Source organism: Grampus griseus, assembly GCF_964374135.1.
Source record: "Grampus griseus genome assembly, chromosome: 1".
Classification (NCBI taxonomy): Eukaryota; Metazoa; Chordata; class Mammalia; order Artiodactyla; family Delphinidae; genus Grampus; species Grampus griseus.
In genome coordinates, this window is record NC_139017.1 from 92,014,590 (window position 1) to 92,034,644 (window position 20,055).

Sequence of the window (20,055 nt, forward strand, 5' to 3'; positions counted from 1 at the left end):
GGGGGGAGGATAAATTAGGAGGTTGGGATTACCATATACATACTACTGTATATAAAATAGATAACCAACAAGGACCTACTGTATAGCACAGGGAACTATACTCAATATGTTGTAATAACCTATAAGGGAAAAGATTCTGAAAATATATTTATATTTATATATATATAAAATTGAATCATAATGCTGTATACCTGAAACTAACACAATATTGTAAATCAACTATACTTCAATTAAAAAAAGAAAAAAAATCAACAACCAAAAATTTAGAATAAATAAAACAAGTATGTGAATAAAAAAGAATAAATTATTGATTTATTAAAGAATAAATTATTTTAATAATAAACAAATTATTTTATTTATTATTAAATAAATAAATTATTAATAATTTATTATTATAGAATAAATTATTGATACATACAAATTATTGATAAAGAATAAATTATTGAAATAAGCCAGATAAAAGACATCACATATTTCTTGGTTCCAATTTATATGAAACATCCAGAAAAGGCAAATCTATAGAGAGAAAATAGATTAATGGTTGTCTAGGGTAGGGCGTGATGAGCAGCAGGGTGAAGACTAATAATTAGTGGGCATTATGGATCTTAATGGGGTGATGAAACTATTCTAATACTGATTTCTGGTGATATTTGTACAATTGGGTAAATTTATTTCAAAAGCCATTGATGTGTATGGATAATACGGCAGGTAAAATATGCTTCAATAAAGTTTTAAAAATGTTTAATTTTATACAAATAATAAAATTACTGAAGCTCCAAATAATAAAAATGAGAAACAGACATATAAAGCAATAAAGATAAAATACAGATACTTTTGAAAATGTTTTTCCAATATATTAATAATAAAAAAATGTGGATTAAATTTGCTTACAGAAGATTGCTTCCCAATCTTTCAGAGACCTTATTAGGAAAGGGAAATGTTCCTAGTCAAAGAGGAGAGGAAAGAATCACTGGTGTTCATTATTCCAAGCAAGATATATGGCATCCAGATGGTTGAGAAGGAGACAAATTGTCCTCTCTTGGCCAGATGGATAGCAGTTCTACCTGAAGGCTGCAATGTCTAATTGTCTCAGAATACTAGGGAGAGTGATTCTTGGATTCCCCACCTCAGACAGTTGAGTGAGGCTGTGATTTAATGCAACAGTCAAGCAGGCATGGCTATGTAAACTGCCACATCAAAACTGATCAGGTGCTTTCATGATTTGTCTACTGCAACGTTTCAAGAGTGAGAAGACATTTTAAAACAAATAGCTCCAACTAAAAGTCTATCATATATCCACATCTTATACAGAGTACTGATGTCTAAATTCAACCACCTATTTTATAGACAGGTCACATGAGCAGATTTATATCTAAGATGTAGAGGCATAAATCACTCTAGAGGAGCATCTATGGCAAAAAGATGACATCTTCACACAAAATGACTTGTGTATGAAAGTGTGGTCCCCCCAGGATGGGTATTGTCTTCATCAGTGAGAAGACATCCTGAACATATCCTTATCACAGTGCTTCTAAACTGATAATGAAATGTACTGTTTGTGTATTTATAAGCACTAAACCTACTAAATTATAAGATCAGTCCTTGAGGGCAACTATATGTTATTCAATCTTATTCAATTTTGCCCTTCCAGCAACTAGCACAGTGACATAGTAGGTGCTCAACAAGTATTTGTAAAATAACTAATCTTTAACTTGCTAGTGTAGTTATAAAGCACCAAATTTTACCGTGAATGTGAATCTTGGGATTGGGGTGTGTTGATAACAAGCCTCAAATCTCTTTTGTGTTTCCTTTTCTTGCAAGGTTATCTATCCTTTGCCAATTACCAGTTATAATGAAGCACGCTTACACAGCTTGCTTGCAGGCAAATATTTGGATGTTAAATCGGTGAACCAGACAATATTAGCCCTTGCCAGGATGTGATTGGTCTTTTAAACAAGGGAAATATAAATGTGCTTGAGTATTCTCACCAAATATTTATAAATTTGGGTGCCTCAAGATTCATCTAGATAAAGTCAGTCTTATTAAAATCATCTGTTCTGGCACTCATATTTTTGTAAATGTATAATACATTGTACCTTTTGTATATTTTTCTTGAGCTATCCCATGACTGACTTTTTCCTGAAGGTTTTCAAGGCACTACAAGAGGTTTCCTTTACCATGAATAGAAATTACCCATTTTTTCACTGACAATGTAGTATGAAAGTAAAAAAATGTTATTGATATGAAAATTTAAGTTAAATTTTACACTCTACCTAATCAAAGTTAAAATTCTTTCCTAACATAATTTTGTAAAAGTTGAGTAGATTGGAAGCAACTGGTATCACAATCTTATTAGCATTATATGGTGTGTGATATAAAATAATTATCATTTTTTCCATTTATATTATTTAAATTTTAAAAGGTATTATTAAGCCCAGAAGTAAGTAAATTAATTTGAAAGTTCTGATATCTCAATATTTTTGCATTTTTAAGAATATTTTCTTTTGATATATTGAGATGTCATATATTATAAGTAGATTAGAATAGCTCATAATTTTAGCAGCCATAGTAATTTCCTCAGTGATACTTTTTGCATTTTTATACGTTATTCAAGAACAATATGGTAATGTTAAGGACTACAACATGAAAACCAAAGTAGGAGGCTGATTTAAATTGTGAAGTAGAATAATGAGATTAAAAGCAAGATGAGATTAAAACAGGAAGAGAGAAAATATAGACTTTAAAAATGTCTAAAAGTGAAATGAAGGAGAAAGATGGAGTGACACAAATAAGTATACATATAGCTGATTACTTTTTTATACAGCAGAAACTTACACAATATTGTAAAGCAATTATACTCCAATAAAATGTTAAAAAAAATAAAGGAGTGACACGAGTTGGAGGCAGTGTGGACACAGGTATTTTAGGTTAAAGGACAGGAGCTTGTGTAGATGAAATCCCCATAGCAATGAGCACACAGAGTACTCACATGCTGGATTATAAATATCATTATCCACTAAATGAAATGAGGGCTTCTTGGAGAAATGGCTGAATCCAGGGGTATAACAGGGAGATTACAAGATGAGCCTGGAACATTCATTGTGCCAGAAAACAAACAACTGCTTAAAATAAAATGGAGACATGCCAAGAGGACAAAACAGCCAGTTTAAAGGAGCTTTCTCTAACTGGCCAACTCTGGGAAGATATCAGTATCAAAATTAAAAGTAAATCATTATGTATTGAATAAATGAGGGTACGTGCATCCACACTGAAATAAATAAATGAATAAATTGAGAGTTGGATGAGTAATGAGTTATTCCAAAGTGTCTCTCCACAAAATACATAAAAATCACAAAGGGCAAAAGAAAATGTTTGCAAATAGAGGAAACCATAAGACATGACTGTTAATGAAAAGATCAAAGTGAACAGCACAGTACTAAGATAACCCGAAACTGTGTATAAATGATAAAATGCAATGAGAAGAATACACGTCACTCGTCTTGTGACTCATTCTTGTCAATGAAACGTTATCTAAATCAAGTTATGAGAAAATATGAGACAAAACCAAATCAAAGGACATTCTACAGAATAACTGATCTGTACCCTCAAATTTTGAAGTCATAGAAGGCAAAGGAAGACTGAAGAACAATTTCTGACTGAAGGAGTCTGTAAAGACCTGATAACTAAATAGCATAATTCTCAACTGTATCCTCTTGCTGTAAAGGACATTATTGTAATAATTGGCAAAGTTTGAGTGGGGTCTGAAGATTAGATTTAGTAATGTAATTACTGATTAGTGTTAATTTTCTGATTTTGATAGCTGTATTGTGGTTCCATAAGAAATTACCCACAACATATTCAGGGTGATGCGCATTGTTTGGCAATTTATTTTCAAATGGTTTAGGAAAGAAAGTTATTTGTATTATACCTGCAACTTTTCTATAAAGTTTGAAATTGTTTTTAAACTTGTATTAAAAATAAAAATAGACTTGAGGTAAATTTATATGGTCATGGAACTATTATATATCTTGATTATCTATACATTTGTCAAAACTCAATGAACTGTACATTTAAAATGAGTACATTCCGGGACTTCCCTGGTGGTTCAGTAGTTAACACTCCATGCTCCCACTGCAGGGGGCATGGGCTTGATCCCTGGTCGGGGAACTAAGATGCCACATGCTTCATGGCATGGCCAAAAGAAAAATGAGTACATTCATGGTACACAAATTATACTTATACAAAAAATACTGTCAGGTTAAAAAACACATTGCCATGTTTAAAAATAAGAAAGAAATAGCTTGATTAAAAATAAAAATGAAACTCACTATGGTGAGTGAGACATATGGCATAAGAATTCTAAGGCCAGCTGAGGACAGAAGATAAACACCTTGCATTTGGCAGGAAATTATAATTGGCATACACTCATGAAGTCTAAAGTTGGAATTGTGTTTTTCATACATAAAAGATGACTCAAGAGCTCTGATGGACTGTACAAGTTGTGAGCATATGGGACCAAACCCTAAAAGTCTACCACCCATATTCACAAGCAAAGCTTCTAACTAAAGAACTACACATTCCACAGGACCAGGGTTTGCCTAAAACCCAATCACAATACAGGGAGGGGCTTGCTCAGCAGATTAGCTCTTAAACATGAAATGCCAAACACAAAAGAATATCTGCTTCCATGAAAGACTTTCAACAGATTGAACAAAATGTCAAAAAAAGAAGATAATAGAGCAACTCTATAATTCTTACATAGATAAATAATGAAATAATGTTTATAAACAACTAGAATTTATTAAATGTTAAAGGGCAGTTATGAAATTGAAAACAAGGTAAATTTTTTATAGGAACTTTGGAAATTAAAAATATAGTAAAAATGCCAACATAAATATATGTATATATACATATATGTGTGTGTATATATATATATATGAAAACTTGATAACAACTAAAATAATTTAACAACTGCACATAGTTAAAGAGAATTTATCGATTACATTATAATGGTGAAACTCTCTAAGAATGCAGCACAGAGAAGTTAAATAATGAATGATAATTAAGAGACACTAAGAAATATGGAAGATGAGCAAGAAGTCTCAACATATTCTAATAAAGAAGCAGAGACAAGTGATATTCGATGAGATAATGACAGTGTGTGTGTTGTGGGTGTGCCTTTCCCAGAATCTATGAGAAAAAAATTCCATATGTTGAAAAATTTCATGAGTTGAAAAATCCACAAAATATAGAGTTTTTTTTCAACTAGTATCTAGACATATCATTGAAAAACTGGTGAACATGAAGAATTAAAGAAAATACCCCAAATTACCAGAAAATAAATGTAGATGCCATGAGAAATGTACTGAGAGAATAGAACTGTAGACACAATATGTACTGTAAAATTATTGTTAAGGGTACATGCAGGGCTTCCCTGGTGGCGCAGTGGTTGAGAGTCCACCTGCCGATGCAGGGGACACAGGTTTGTGCCCTGGTCCGGGAAGATCCCACATGCCACAGAGCGGCTGGGCCCATGAGCCATGGCCGCTGAGCCTGTGCATCCGGAGCCTGTGCTCTGCAATGGGAGAGGCCACAACAGTGAGAGGCCCGCGTACCACAAAAAAAGAAAAAAAGAGTACATGCAAAAATAAAGACATTTTAAGACATTTAGACTCACAAATTATCTCTTCAACAAAAAGAAAAATGAAGCCAGAAGGAAGAAGTGGGATTCAAGAAGTAGCAGTGAGAAAATAATTCATTAAAACATAGTGAGGGACAAAATAATAAGGTAAAATCACACATTAAATTGAACAAAGAATAAACATAGATTTTGAAAAGATGAATTAAAATTGGCAAACTACTTACAGGGCTAAAACTAAGAGGACAGACTGTCTAATGAAATAATATTGGTAATAAAAAAGATGTCATATACAGATATAGTTACATTTAAAATATAACAGTTGTATAAATTTAAGCATCTTAAAATATATAGATTAAAGAGGTGTTTTTCTTCAAAAATAAACAATATCATAATATAAACAAGAAGAAATAGTAAATCTGGATAGGTTAAAAGCCATTAAAGAAACTGAAACTGTATTAAAACATATCCCAACAAATAAGGCATCTGAACAAGATAATTTTATTTAATTCCTTACCAACTATCAATTATATTGTTTTCTCTTTTCCTCTTTGGTGAGTGTGAGAAAAGGGATCAGAAAAATGCATCCTTAACTTATAAAATGAGAAAGATAAACCTATATCTTGTTTACCTTTTGAAACTTTAAATATACTCCAATTATTAGAAATTAAAAGTATCACTAAGCCAAAGCAGAAGTAAAAGTAGTTTTTGAAATGACATTTATAATTAGATTCATAAGGGAAAATTCTTAGTTTGTTAGCTGAAGTTCAAATGTAAGCCCTATTTTAGTGTGCCAGAAATAATTTGTGCTTTATCATTCATGAATAAATAACTATTCTCCTTGGGAAATCATTCAGTTCTGCAATTAATATCTAGTGTTTCCTCTAATATTTTCTTAGAAAAAATTAAAAAAAGAAAATTGAGCACCAATATTTAGTAATAACTATTTACTTGCACTTAAAAACCAAAATATAACTCACAAAGATTTGTTTTAAAAATATATATTTGTTTTAAAAAAAAATTAAATCTTTGGAAGTATGCAACACAAACCTCTAGGATTAAGAGTTTAGTACAGTTAATCTGACCTGTAATTTTAAAATGCATTGATGTTCTAGGATTTCAATTATTAAATGTATTTCATAAAATTGTATTATAAACATCTGGAAAAACTTAACAGATCAGATGTGATGTTTTTATGTTTCTTATGTTACTGCTTAATCACCTTTTTTTTTTTTTTTTTGCTGTGCCACTAGGCTTTCATTTCAGGATCTTAGTTCCCAACCAGGGATCGAACCCAGCCCACAGCTGTGAAAGTGCCAAGTCCTAACCACTAGACCACCAGGGAACTCCCTTTAAACACTTTTCTGACAGCACTACAATTGCTGGCTTATTTTTGACCGTGGATGTAAGTATAAATCTCTTTTTCTGTTCAAAGACAGTGATGCCGAAAGCTCAGCTTCTCTGCACACTGGTGCCAAATCAAATCTTGGAGACAGAGTTTTAGGTGAAATAGAAAAGGATAGCTTTATTACTTTGCCAGGCAAAGGGGGACATAGCAGATTTCTGTCTCAAAAAACTATGTGTCCCCACTTGCAGTGGATAGTGAGAAGTTTTACAATAATGGTTCAAAGAGAGCATGATCAGCTAATGGATATTCTTCTGATGGTTTCGTGGTGAGGTAGGCAGGAGTCAGCATCATCAACCTTCAGGTTCCAACTGGTCTGGGGTCTACATGCTTGTGTGCAGCATACCATAATTAATTGTTAGCTTCTCCTGCCTGGAGGAGGTTTCAGTATCTGCAACACAGTTCAAAGATATTGTTTTGTGTATGGGAAACCAGGGAAAACAGGACCTTGCCCCAAGGCTGCATTGTTGTTTCTCTTGACTGTTTGTTTCTCCTGGGTCTCGCATCCACTGCGTTCCCTAATTAGCAACCGCTTGAATCTGACCATTGGAACTCCGGGAAGGTCATGGAGGCTGAGTGAAGGCTGTGTGAAGGCTGTTTCTTGTAATCAAATAAATGCAGGACACAGAAAGGCTTTGTGCCCAGGAGCCCCACAGGGTCCTGCTTGGTATCAACAGGCACCTAATCCAGTTCGCCATTTGAACAAATTGTATACTTATCTCAGGCTTGTGTCTAATCTAGTGCTTTGTGTATTTGAGTACCCATTTCATCTTCTAACTAGAATTTCTCTTTCCTCTAAAATACAAAGCCTCTTCAGGTCACAATTCCAACCACCGTCTGTAGACTGTGGTTCCAATGTCACCTCAGTGTTCAAAATCTTTGATGGACGATTTGGGTCTCTCCCACATGAGCTCTACCACTGGCCAACAGATGGTCTCTTAGTCAAGTTCTCCAGTCTTTGATATATTAATGAGGATCAGGTCTCTGCCTGTGCAGCACAGGAGTAAGTGCAGGACTTCATACACAGCTCTTGGGGTCTGCTTGCCCAGAACAACCCCCTCTCCACAGTCTCTCCAGTACTTTCTGGTTTTCTAGTGGTCCCTTTTTCATTATTCCAGTCAGAAACTTGCAGCTTATTACCCCACTGCCATGCTTTTCCATTGCTGCATTTGCATTTGGGATCAAGCAGCAGGAGAGCAGAGAAGAAAAACACTAACAGGGTTTCACGCCCCCTGCCTCACCCCTTGGGGCTACAGTTCCACTGATCAGAGGAAGATTCCCTCCTTAAGAATTTTGGTTCCTTGGGAATCCTGCTGACAGGGCTGCCACTGCCACCACAGGATGACTGTGGGCCTAGGGTGAGAGGGAATTGAGAAAAGGAAAGAATGGAAAAATGAGGGTTTTCTATGTTCTTCGACCCAAAACTAGCTTGTTATTTTTTGGCTCTCTTCCTGTCTGTGCTCCGGTGGCCATGTCTGTGCTTCAGGCAACATTGAGCTCAGGTTAGATCATACCAAAGTAAAACAAAAACAAAGGTATACTTACCTCAGGTTCTGAGTTCTGTTTTTTCTTCCCCTGCTACTTTTTACTTTTCAAATCCTCAAACAGTTGCTCTGGGCATTCTGTCTAGGTTTTATATCTGCAGTTGTTACGGGAAGGGTGACTACTTCTAGGGCCGAGAGTGGATTCTCATCTAACACTAGGAAATGAATTGTCTGAGGAGACACACATACTGACAAAGCAGAGAGCTCTGGAGCAGAGAGTAGCAGGGTAACGGAACCCAGGAGGACTGCTCTGCCAAGTGCCTCACAGTCTCAGGGTTTTATGGAGGTGGGGTTAGTCTTTTGGGTTGTCTCTGGCCAATCATCTTGCCTGTGCCTATATGTGGTCCAATTAAAGGACTTTCCAGGCAGCGCACGCATCTCTCAGTCAAGATGGTTTTCAGCAAGACATATATGGGTTGGCTTCTCCTCCCTGCTTTTGCCCCCCCACCCCCGAATTCTGGTTGGCTGCAGCTGGTCAGTTCCATGTTCCTTATCGGGACTTCCTGTTGTGAAATAATCCATGCAAGCTAGCCAGGGCAGGTGTTTTCAGTCAATGGTTCCCTAACAACTCCCCCCTACCGAGAGACTTCATACTCAAGATACTTCTTGGGAATTGGGGCGGAGGTCTCTTTCTTCTGTAACTACTTCCTCCTGGAAGTGGGTGCCATCCTGGCTAGGAGAGTAGAAGTCTCTCTCTACCTTATCTAAACTGAGGTATTTCATGTCCGAATTCGGCTTCCACCCTTGTAGTAACAACAACTTAGTCTGAAAATGTTGGAGCCTGTCCGAGATAAACTTTGTGAGCAGCTGAAACAGACAAGGGCCAAACAGGAGGTCCAACAGGATGGTCACCACCGGGCCCAGAAAAGGAACACAAAATCTAGGGTGAGGGCTGCCGGGTGTGTGACTTTCTTCTGACTGGTTGGTGGTGATGTAACATGGTGGTGTTCCAGGAATCCTGTGCTCAGCCTGAAGTTACTACCCTCCACCTGGGTGGGGGCCTTAGTTTCTGCTGAAGAACTCAAAGATATTTTTATGTATATTCCTTGAGGAGGAACCAGGATACTGTCCCAAGGCTGCACTATTGTTTCTTGATTCCTCCCCCCATAGTTTCTGCCTCCCCTCCCTTCCCTGATTAGCTACTGTTTGAATCTGCCCTTTGGAACTCAGGGAAGGTCAAGGAGGGTGAATAAAGCCTATTTCCTACAAACAAGAAACGGGGGACACCAGGGACTTCCTTGGCAGTCCAGTGGTTAAGACTCCACGCTTTCACTGCAGGGGGCACGGGTTTGATCCCTGATTTGGGAACTAAGATCCCTCGTGCAGCGTGGTGCAGCCAAAAACAAAAAATGGGGGACACGGAAAGGATTTGTACCCAGGAGCCCCACAGGGTCCCACTCAGTTTCAAGACCAGAAGAGGTGCTGAGGGTGAGGGAAGTCTGGACTGGGTATACAGGAGGAAGATGATTAATGTTATTTGTGGCTTCAATTGAAACCAGCTACAGTGGTGGGCACTGCTGTTCGTCCCACTGACTTTTCCAAGTTTCCTCCAGGGGTTTTCTTTTGGAGTAAGATGGAGAAAGTCCACTTCACTTGTCTCTCCTATTGACTGTGTTAGGGAAGGGGCCTTCCGGTTATTTTCCTGGTGGCCTGATATGAGGGATCTGAGCACATTGTCATGATGCTCTTTTCCAATTGGGGTTGCTACACTTGTCCATTTCCCATCAAAATTGAGCAAGTGGAAGCCAAGAAGAGCTCATATGGATCATGTGGTGCCAAATAAATTTCTCCCTTACCCTAAAATGTAACAAGAGCCTTACCCCCTCCTCATGATGAGGACCAATTACATCTGTCAAGATAGTATTACTCATTTTGTCTGGGCATGTTATTTTGAGGAAGAGTTACTCCTTTATCAGTAATTCAGAATAATAGGGCAATGATGCAAAAATTAAGGGAATATGCTTCCTAATCAGAAAAGCAGATGTTCAGATGTCACTTTTGGAAAGTTTTTAACTTATCTGATGTGTTTATCATCTGTAAAGTGGGCATAAGTAGGGGATAGGTATTTGAATTACATAATAGGACCTATGGAATATACTTACCATGATGTCTGACACATACATGCTCTTGTGAAATGATTTCTCTTATTATTATTTTCCATGATACATCATTAGGATGGCTATAGGTCTCTGATTTCCTCAGAACACACAGACTATGTATGCGTACACAGTGCAATTAACAATAGTGGCCACTTTAACTTTGAAAATTATCCCAGTTTGGACACTAATATTTTATGCTCACCCTTTGTTGGCCTCCTGTACACTTGAGTCTACCTCCTTAACACTTCTAAAATCTGTCACCTACTTCCTATCCTCCTTTTCTTTGCTTCTGTAAAATTTCTCAGAATTTTTTGTACAGATTACCACTACAGTCTTTTAGCTACTCCCAGTACCTCCAGTATTGCCCCTTTCTTCCTGTCTCAACACTGACAGTAGAAGAAATTTTCCAAGTTCAAACAAATTCATATCACTAAGATCATTCAAAGACTTTCCAAAGCCACCTTTATATATATATATATTTTATCATGGTAGATACAATTCATTATGATCTAAAACCTGTCTATGTCTTTTTTCAACAGGCCAGCACCTTGAAGCTCTGTTTTCTGGGCACAATGAAATAAAGGCATTGCTTTTTTAACATAACATCAGTAATCCTTTCCTTAAAATTAGGCAATGTATGAAAATGCCAATTAGGGCCCCATTTCCCAATGAAAAAATTAATCAACATTTGGTTATCAAGCTAAAATCCCTAACCAATTTCAGAAAAGTGTAATAAAACATATAACAGTTGATAGTGTTAAGATGCACAATGCTTAAAATATCTCCATTTTATTGCTAAAACTCAATATATTTGTTAACAAGATGTTGACTTTTATGCAATAACACATATTGTTTGTATGTCAGGCCATAAATGTTATCATTTACAGTACAGCAAGGCAAAACCAAAACACAAATAAATAAATTTTTGTTAGACCAAAATACATTAAATATATTCAATAAAAAAGCTAAGTGATTCCACAAAAAGAACTTTTACTCCCAAATGAGAAAGAAAATTGAAGCATGAAAAACGTTGAGGAGGGAGACTTGAAGCAGACACAGTTTATCACTGGCTGTGAAAGTTTATGATACTGGGTTTTGTATGGACATATGTCTTCAATTTTCTTTGTGTACTTGGTAGCAATTCCAACAAGTGGAAATGCTGGATTGTATGGTAACTTTATCAACTTTTTGAGGAAATATCAAATGTTTTCCACAGGGGCTATACCACTTTATATTCCTACCAGCAGTGGATTTAGGATTCCAATTTCTCCACATCTTTGTTAAAACTTGTTAATTTCCTTTTCCTTTTTAAAAAAATCAGCTTCCTAGTGGGTATAAAGTGGTATTTCATTGTGGTTTTAAAACTCTTCCCTGATGACTAATGATGTTGAGTATCTTTTCAAGTACTTGTTAATTATGTGTGTATCTTCCTTGGAAAAAATGTCTATTTAAGTCTTTTGCTCATTTTTAAATTGGGTTTTTGTCTTTTGTCTTGAGTTATAAGAATTGTTTATTTATAATTGGTAATATCCCATTATCAATTATATGATTTGTAAATATTGCCTCCCCTTCTGAGGGTTACCTTTTCACTTTTTTGATGGTTCCCTTTGAGCCAAAAGTTTTTAATTTCAGTGAAGTTCAACTTCTTTGTGTTTTCTTTTGTTGCTTGTGCTTTGGATGTCATAATTAAGAAGTCCTTGTCTAATCCAAAGTCATAAGACTTACACCTATTTTTCCTCCCAAGAGTTTTCTAGTTTCAGCTCTTATATTTAGGTCTTTGATTCATTTTGAGTTAACTTTTATATATTGTGTGAAGTACGGGTCCAAAGTCATTGTTTTGAATATGGATATCCAGTTGCCTCATGACTATTTGTTGGAAAGACTATTCTTTTCCCATTGAATGGTCTTGGCACACTCATTGAAAATCAGTTGACCACAGGTACATAGGTTTATAACAATATTACTCCTAATAGCCAAAAGGTGGATACAACACCAATATCCATCAACTGATGAATGAATAAACATTGTATATCCATACATGAGATATTATACAGACTTGGAATAATATTCAGCTTTAAAAATAAAGGAAATCCTGAACTTTGTGACAACATGGATGAAACTAGAAGACATTATGCTAAGTGAAATAAACCAGTCACAGAAAGACAAATATTGTATGATCTCTGTTATAAGAGGAATCTAAAATAGTCAAATTCATAGAAGCATACAGTAGAATGGTGGTTGCCAGGGCCTGGGGATAAGGGGAAATGGGGAGAGATGATCAAAGGATACAAAGTTTCCATTATGCAAGATGAATAAATTCTGGAGATCTAATGTAGAGCAGTATGAATATGGCTAACAATACTGTAATTGTATACTTGAAATTTGCTAAATGTGTAGATCACATACACACAGAAAGGAATGGTCACTATGTGAGGTAATGGACATGTTAATTAGCTTGATTGTGGGGATTATTTCACAAGGTATATGTATATCAAAACATCAAGTCTTATACCTTGAATATATACAATTTTTATTTGTCAATTATAGCTCAATAAAGATGGAAAAATACTTGCAAAGTACTTAGACCTCACTACTAGCACATAACACAAACTCAATAAGCATTTTTTTCTCTTGCTAAAAGCCAGTTTGTGCAATGAGAAGTTTGCTGTAAATCTTCTTTTGTCCATTTACAAGTTACAGTTCACTATGGTGTCATAGGTCCCTGCTCAGAATAACATCATTAAACATTAAATTAAATTAATGAAAGACGTCAGAGACAAAAGGTCACATATTATAATGATTCCATTTATATGAAATATCCAGAATAGCCAAATACATAGAGACAGAAGCAGATGGGTGATTGCCAGAGACTGTAGGGAAGGAGATGGGAGTGGCTACTTAATGGGTTTTCATTTGGGGTGATAAAAAAGTTCTGGTACAAGATAGTCGTGATGGTTGCACAACATTGTGAATATACTTGGGCCACTGAATTGTACACTTTAAAATGGGTTAAATGGTACATCTTATTGTATTTTACCACAAAAAAATAGCTAAATTCATTGGATTCCAAAGGAAATCAACTTTACTAAAATAGTTATGAGACCACTAAAAATAAACCAAATTTTTGATGTAAAAAAAGGAATGAATACAGATGTATGCTACAACATGGGTGAACCTTAAAAACAAGCTAAAGTGAAAGAAGTCAGTCATAAAGAACCACAGAGTGTATGATTCCATTTATATGAAATACATACACACACACACACACACACACTCACACACACACATGCAAACCTACAGAGACAAAAAGTAAATCTGTTATTGCCTAGGGCTGGGGAGATGAGGGCTTAGGAGCTGGGGGCTAAGTAGTGCAGGTTTTCTTTTTGAGGTAGTGAAAATGTTCTAAAATTATGGTGACTAATGGTTGCACAACTTTGTGAATATAATAAAAATGATTGAATTGTATACCATAAGTGGGTTAATTGCATGATACATGAATTATAACCCCAAAATTTTGTAAAAGAAAGTTTATGATGCTGAATAGTTGAGTGATGAAGGGAATATTTTAGACCAATTATCAGATTCAGAGGATCTGATAGTCTCCATCATTTTGGCGCACCTGAAAGAACTCTATCACAAAAAAGGTTGGTAAATCATCAGGGCACATGGTTGATGCTCTAGCATGAGAGAATTGCAAAATGCAGTTATGTTCATATTCCTGTTACTGATTTTCTTTGTATGGTGCTGTAGTGTTTCTGTCTTAATCCCTTTTGTCATGCTCCTTGCTACCTTCTGTTTGAATTTTATTTCAACTTTTTAAAAACTTTTGTGACTCATTATATAACTCTAGGCAAAAACAAAAGCTAAATATGAAAGAAACAGTTGAAATATTCAAGACAATGACAGTACAAAGTGACAGAGAATATCACAGACTACATATGGGAGTGTGATTGCCTTTCTCAGGACTAGTAGCAGTGAAGATGTGTGTCCCCCGTTTATATTCAATGTGGTTTTTAAAATATCTACACATGAATAGATATCTAACATTCTACCAATTATGTTTTAGAATATAACTGGCAACTTCCCACATATTATTTTGAGTTCATAAATATACATTTTTCTTATATGAGTTTTCACTAAGACCCTTTAACTGATAGATATAATTGTTCTATGAAGTTTAGTTATAAAATTAGCAGAACTATTTTAATGGGAAATCATGAAGAGGAGACAGTTCTGCCACAGAAAGCTGTATGTGTACTTCCCCAGATATATCCCCGTTTTCTTTGTCCCTATTTCTGTGAATAATCCTCTCTCTCCCCATATCACCATCTTTTACACCTAGAAAATATATTTCCATATTTCGAGACATACTTTATCTTCTGTACATACCTAAGACAAAAGTCCCCCGAGTTCTACAAGTCTGCCCAATCTGGGTTAGGTGTATATCCTACGTTCTCGTCTTTCCTCTGTAGTGGCTATGACAACACAGTACTTAGTTGTCTATTTATTTGTCTTTATTTCATATATTACTTAAATTCCCTGAGGGCAGTAACAATATCTAGCTCATTTCTGAATCCCTCTGTCTAGCTGAGCACCTAGCACTTGGTAGCACTCAAAAACATTCAGGGAGTGAAGAAAAGAAGGAATGCAAACTGAGCAATTATCTATAACAAGCCTGTGGCTCAGGAGAGAAGCTAGAGCTGCTGATATATATTTATAAATCTTCTGTGTAGAGCAGGTAGTTGAAGCTTTATGAGTGGATGAGATCACTCCGGGAGAATGTAAATAGCACTGGTTCTCAAATCTGGCTATACTTTAAAATTACCTACGGAGCTTTTAAAAAAATAAAAACACCCAGGATCTACCTGAGAAATTCTGAAGCAACATCTCTGTGGTGGGGGGCAGGCAATCCTGTTTTGTAAAATCTCCCCAGGTGATTGTAATTCAAAGTCAGAATTAAGGAATACTGTACTGGTGAGTTTAAAAAAAAAAAAAAATTAAAGATGTCACCTGAATGCAAAAGCCTTTAGAGTAAAAAATATCTAAAGATCAGGATAAGAAAGAGTATAAACAAACAAACAAACAATGAACAAAGAGCATAAAAATTTTAAAAATCAAACAAGCAGATAAATAAATAAGAAACTGAGAAAATGACTCAGAAAGGTAAGAGATCCAAAAGCTGTATTGTCACAGATGCCCATAGAGGACAGCATCTGAGAAGGAAGAATTGTGTATAAAGTGTAAAATGCCAGACAGATTCCCTGGACGTTAAAACCTAAAAAGCAGAGAGAAAGACAGACAGAGTTAGGAGTTCAATGACATATAAATCGTAAGAAATACTTATTATAAAGTATTTTCAAGGAATTAAGTCAATGTGTATTGTATTTTTTTAGGATATAGTCATTCATTATTCCATAATGTTCCTGTACAAATGTTCACAATAAAAACATATTGTAATATGATATAATCCTAAAAATATAATGTAATCCCTCAAATAGCACGAATCACCTTCTATGTAATCAGAAACTAATCTGCTTTATATTGTGTGTAGGTAAACAGTTCTAAAGCTATGGGAACAAAGAGAAGGGAACTAACCTGTTTCTTATTTTTCTACTGTGTAAGACAAAAATGCTGCTTTGCATGTATTTTTATCAGATAAGGACTATCTTATTTTGCTATTACCTCAACTGTAAATACCAGGATTTTCCTGATCAAGGTATCTTGTTGCTATTACTGACTCCAAAACCAGATAATGTAAGTAAGAAAGTGTAGTAAATTGTCAACTTCTAACTGATTAAAAAGTAATTACTATATAAGCCAAGATACAGGCTCTAAACTAATTTGTCTCCTGCAGAAAGAAGATACTATCAGATCCCAGTAAAACTCTATTCAAATAACTTTGAAAGCCTATTTTAAGGCACAACATGCAAATTACAATTGTTTAGGGTTAATACATTTTTTATTTGTGTACATTGCTTTGCACAAAATTAGAAACTCAGAGCATAGTTGGATGAATTTATAGACTCAAGAATGAGATAGATATGTATATTTTATAGCCCTAAATTGTGGTTCCCAATCTTTTGATTTGGATGATATCTTTACTTATGTCACATATTAAAGGTACAATGCCTTTATTTATTGGTCTGCAGACAATGGAATGCTTATACTAGATTTTGTGAACTCCTTACCAAAACACCGGGTCCAGTGGCTCACAGATTGAGAAACTCTGTGCCAGCAGCCAGCGGAATTTGTTTCACCCTGAAACTAAATCTGTTGTCCCAAAAAGAACGTTTTTGGTGGACAAATATATGAATAAAACTTTGAGACCTTTAAGACTTGTATTTAAACTTAAGATTTTAACTATATACCATGCATTTCTGAGTTTTCTAAGAGAGTATAGCTGCAGATTTCTTATGATTTTTCAACAAAATCAATCTTCTTCTTACTTCTATTTTGTCTCAGCTGCTTAGAATGAAAATTCAGTTATATGTAAACTATCCCTTTATGAAAACCAAGGAAGGATTAAATAAGTATAAATAAAGAGTCTCAATTCCACAAACTGATTAGGTACCAGACACTTCTACTTGGCTTTGGGTTCTCCCTCTTGGGAAAAATAAATCTCTCTCTCTCTCCCTCTCCCTCTCTTTCCCCCCATTCCCACCCATCCCTCTACAGACATCATTCCTTTGTTTACTCTCCTTTGCAGTATATCTCCTTGCTACTTTTTATTCATTTCTTCCCATTCTCTTTGATCTCACTCCAGTAGGACTGCAGTCTCTATTCATCTAAAACAAAGCTTGTCAAGGTCGTTAGTGGCCACAATGTGACTAAACTCAGTTTTCACCATATTCAACCCTTTAGTACAATTTAATGGTTCCATTCTCTTGACTCACTTTCTACAACTGGCTTCTGAGACACCACCCTGTCTCTTTCCCAGTCTCCTTTCTGATTCTCCATCCTCTTCCTCTACACTTCAGAATGTCCAGGTTTAGTATATCAAACTGCCTAATCAAAATTTCCCCGGATGTTTAGCTTGCCTTAAAAAAATGTAACAGGTTCAAAACCAACCTCTTGATCTTCCCCACCATTAATAAAAGAAGGTTTTTCTTTAAAAAAACTTTCCCTTACTTTAGGAGCTCAAGGCAAACCTCCTGATATCATCTGTGGCTTATCTGTTTCTCTCATACCTCACATCATATGCACCATCAAAATATATCCAGTATCTGATCCATCCTCACCAACTCCGAGATATTATTAGAGTTCAACCAACCATTATTTCTTGCTTCTATCATTGCATCATCTTATTCTATTTCTTTGCATTCACTTATTCCTTAAACTATTTTTAAATGTTTTTGATTTACTTAAATCCCTCCAAAATATTCTTATATCAAAGTAAAATCCAGTGTCTTTATAATTGCCTATAAAACCCTAAATGATCTGTTCCCCCATTCCACTTTATGCCTTATATCCTTCTGCACTTTTCCTTGTTACCTGCTCCAACCATGCATTCTTTCCTCTGCTGGTATTTTCCCAATATACATGCATTCCATCCTGGTCCTAAATGTCCATCATTATTTTTGGATACTCACCGTATTTCTGTAATATTTTCTCCCACAGGCATTGGCATCTAAATGATGTGCTTTAACTGTCATCCAGACAACTGAATAGCATCAACTTCTCATCTTACCTCTTCATTCTTACCAGTTCTTACCAGCTCATTTGCTTGATACTGCCTTGGAAATATGAAGGTATAGAAATTATTAGCAATGCTTTTGGCAGTCATTTTTTTTTCTTTCATATTTTCTTGTATTTCTCTTCAATAGTTGCTTGACTCAACATCCTTCTCTCTGCTCTATATAATGAAAATACAAACTAAATTGAGAATAGAAAAAAATAATTAAAGCACTAAATCGTACAAATTACAAATGTTCCAAAATATACTTACATTAAATAAAATACGCATTTCAGTAAGTGATCTACAGTGAATGGTTATGCATTTTAGGAAGCTTCACGCCATCTAGGCAAGGCTAACATTTGTGGAAGGAACTAAGAGAATTTGCATCCAGTCACAGTTTGTAGTGGGTTTCTGATTGCCAATCTGTGAGCTACACTGAGCACATTATTAGCATGACCTGTGCAGGGAACTGACTTTGGGAGAAGGGAAAGAAGCAAGCTCTAGCCTCAATTCTGAGTTCATTACAACTTCTCAAGAATCTCACCACCAGCCTATAGAGTACAGTTGCAAAAAAGTAAGCATGTTAAGGTAAGGGGACAACTCTTGAGAACCCCAAACACATTCTCTTGCTGTATTTATGTAGAACTCTCCATCTACAATGAGCAGTCATTAAGAGGTTCTTCCTCAGGACAACATAGTCACAGGACTTGAGGACCCAATGGGACTGAGGGGAGCGCGAGGACTGAGGAAGAGGCTCCCTTTTTGTTTCAGTTGGAGACAAACTTATAATGCACAGTCCACGGCGCTGCAGTCTTCTCGTCTTATCCTCTGGCATAATGTTTCACGTACTCTTTAACTTTATTCTGGAAGTCCTCCTTGTCTGGCAAATGATGTTCTGCAGCTTCAATATGCAGTGGATCATCAAAATTCAAAAGATCACTTAACAAAGCGTTGAATCCCCGAACAATATCCTTCAGTGTCCTCGTGGGAGCGCAGCCGGTGCTGTCAATCAAACGCTCTCTCAGTAAACTCAGACATACTTCGCCTGTCTCTGTGATGTTGGGGTGCCAGATCCTGGTCAAGCATTTCACTGTGGGAGGCACCACGTTGTACATATCAGGAACTTCAGTATCAAACTGAAATTTTCCACCCTCGTCGTAACCCTCATCTATCAAAAAACACAAAACCAAAAAAAAAAAAAAAAAAAAAAAAAATCCTGGGGTTACAGTTAGCTGAAAGCAATGAAGCTTGTTTGGTTGAGGAAAATGCACTTTACATGTACAAGGTAAATTAGCTTCAAGTTCTGCAGTCTCTTTAACAAGTAGACTATCTCTCGCCGAAACCCACTGAGGGAGTCAGAGGCTGTGGCTGACTCCCGGGAGCGACCCTTTGAGACCAACCATCATCCCGCTTCAGTGGGCTTGCCAGCGTCAGCATTACTGCCACCTTGCCTGGGAACCACAAGACTGGAGAGTCGGGGCGGCGCCCAACACCACACCCAGCCAGCGGGGGCGACACGCGATGCTCAGAGCCACACCCAGCTCTGGACGCTGGACCAGAAGTGGCTTGGCAGGCGGCGGGACTGGAAATGAGGCTGGACTCGGCTTCTCTCTTCCGTCTTGGCAGTCATTTTTAAGAGCTGAGATGAGCTCTTCCCCTCCCTGCAAAATTGACTGGAACCCTAGAAATCGGTA

At 36.2% G+C, this 20,055-nt stretch overlaps 1 pseudogene across 1 annotated transcript; it reads right to left on the reverse strand.

The window, feature by feature from the left end:
- Nucleotides 1–19,182: 19,182 nt before the first annotated feature.
- Nucleotides 19,183–19,798, reverse strand: LOC309827957 (NEDD8-conjugating enzyme UBE2F-like; annotated as a pseudogene). Its single transcript has 2 exons — nucleotides 19,644–19,798; nucleotides 19,183–19,529 (listed from the first exon to the last, which is right to left on the reverse strand). The product of its transcript is annotated as an NEDD8-conjugating enzyme UBE2F-like (transcript).
- Between the last annotated feature and the right edge of the window lie 257 nt (nucleotides 19,799–20,055).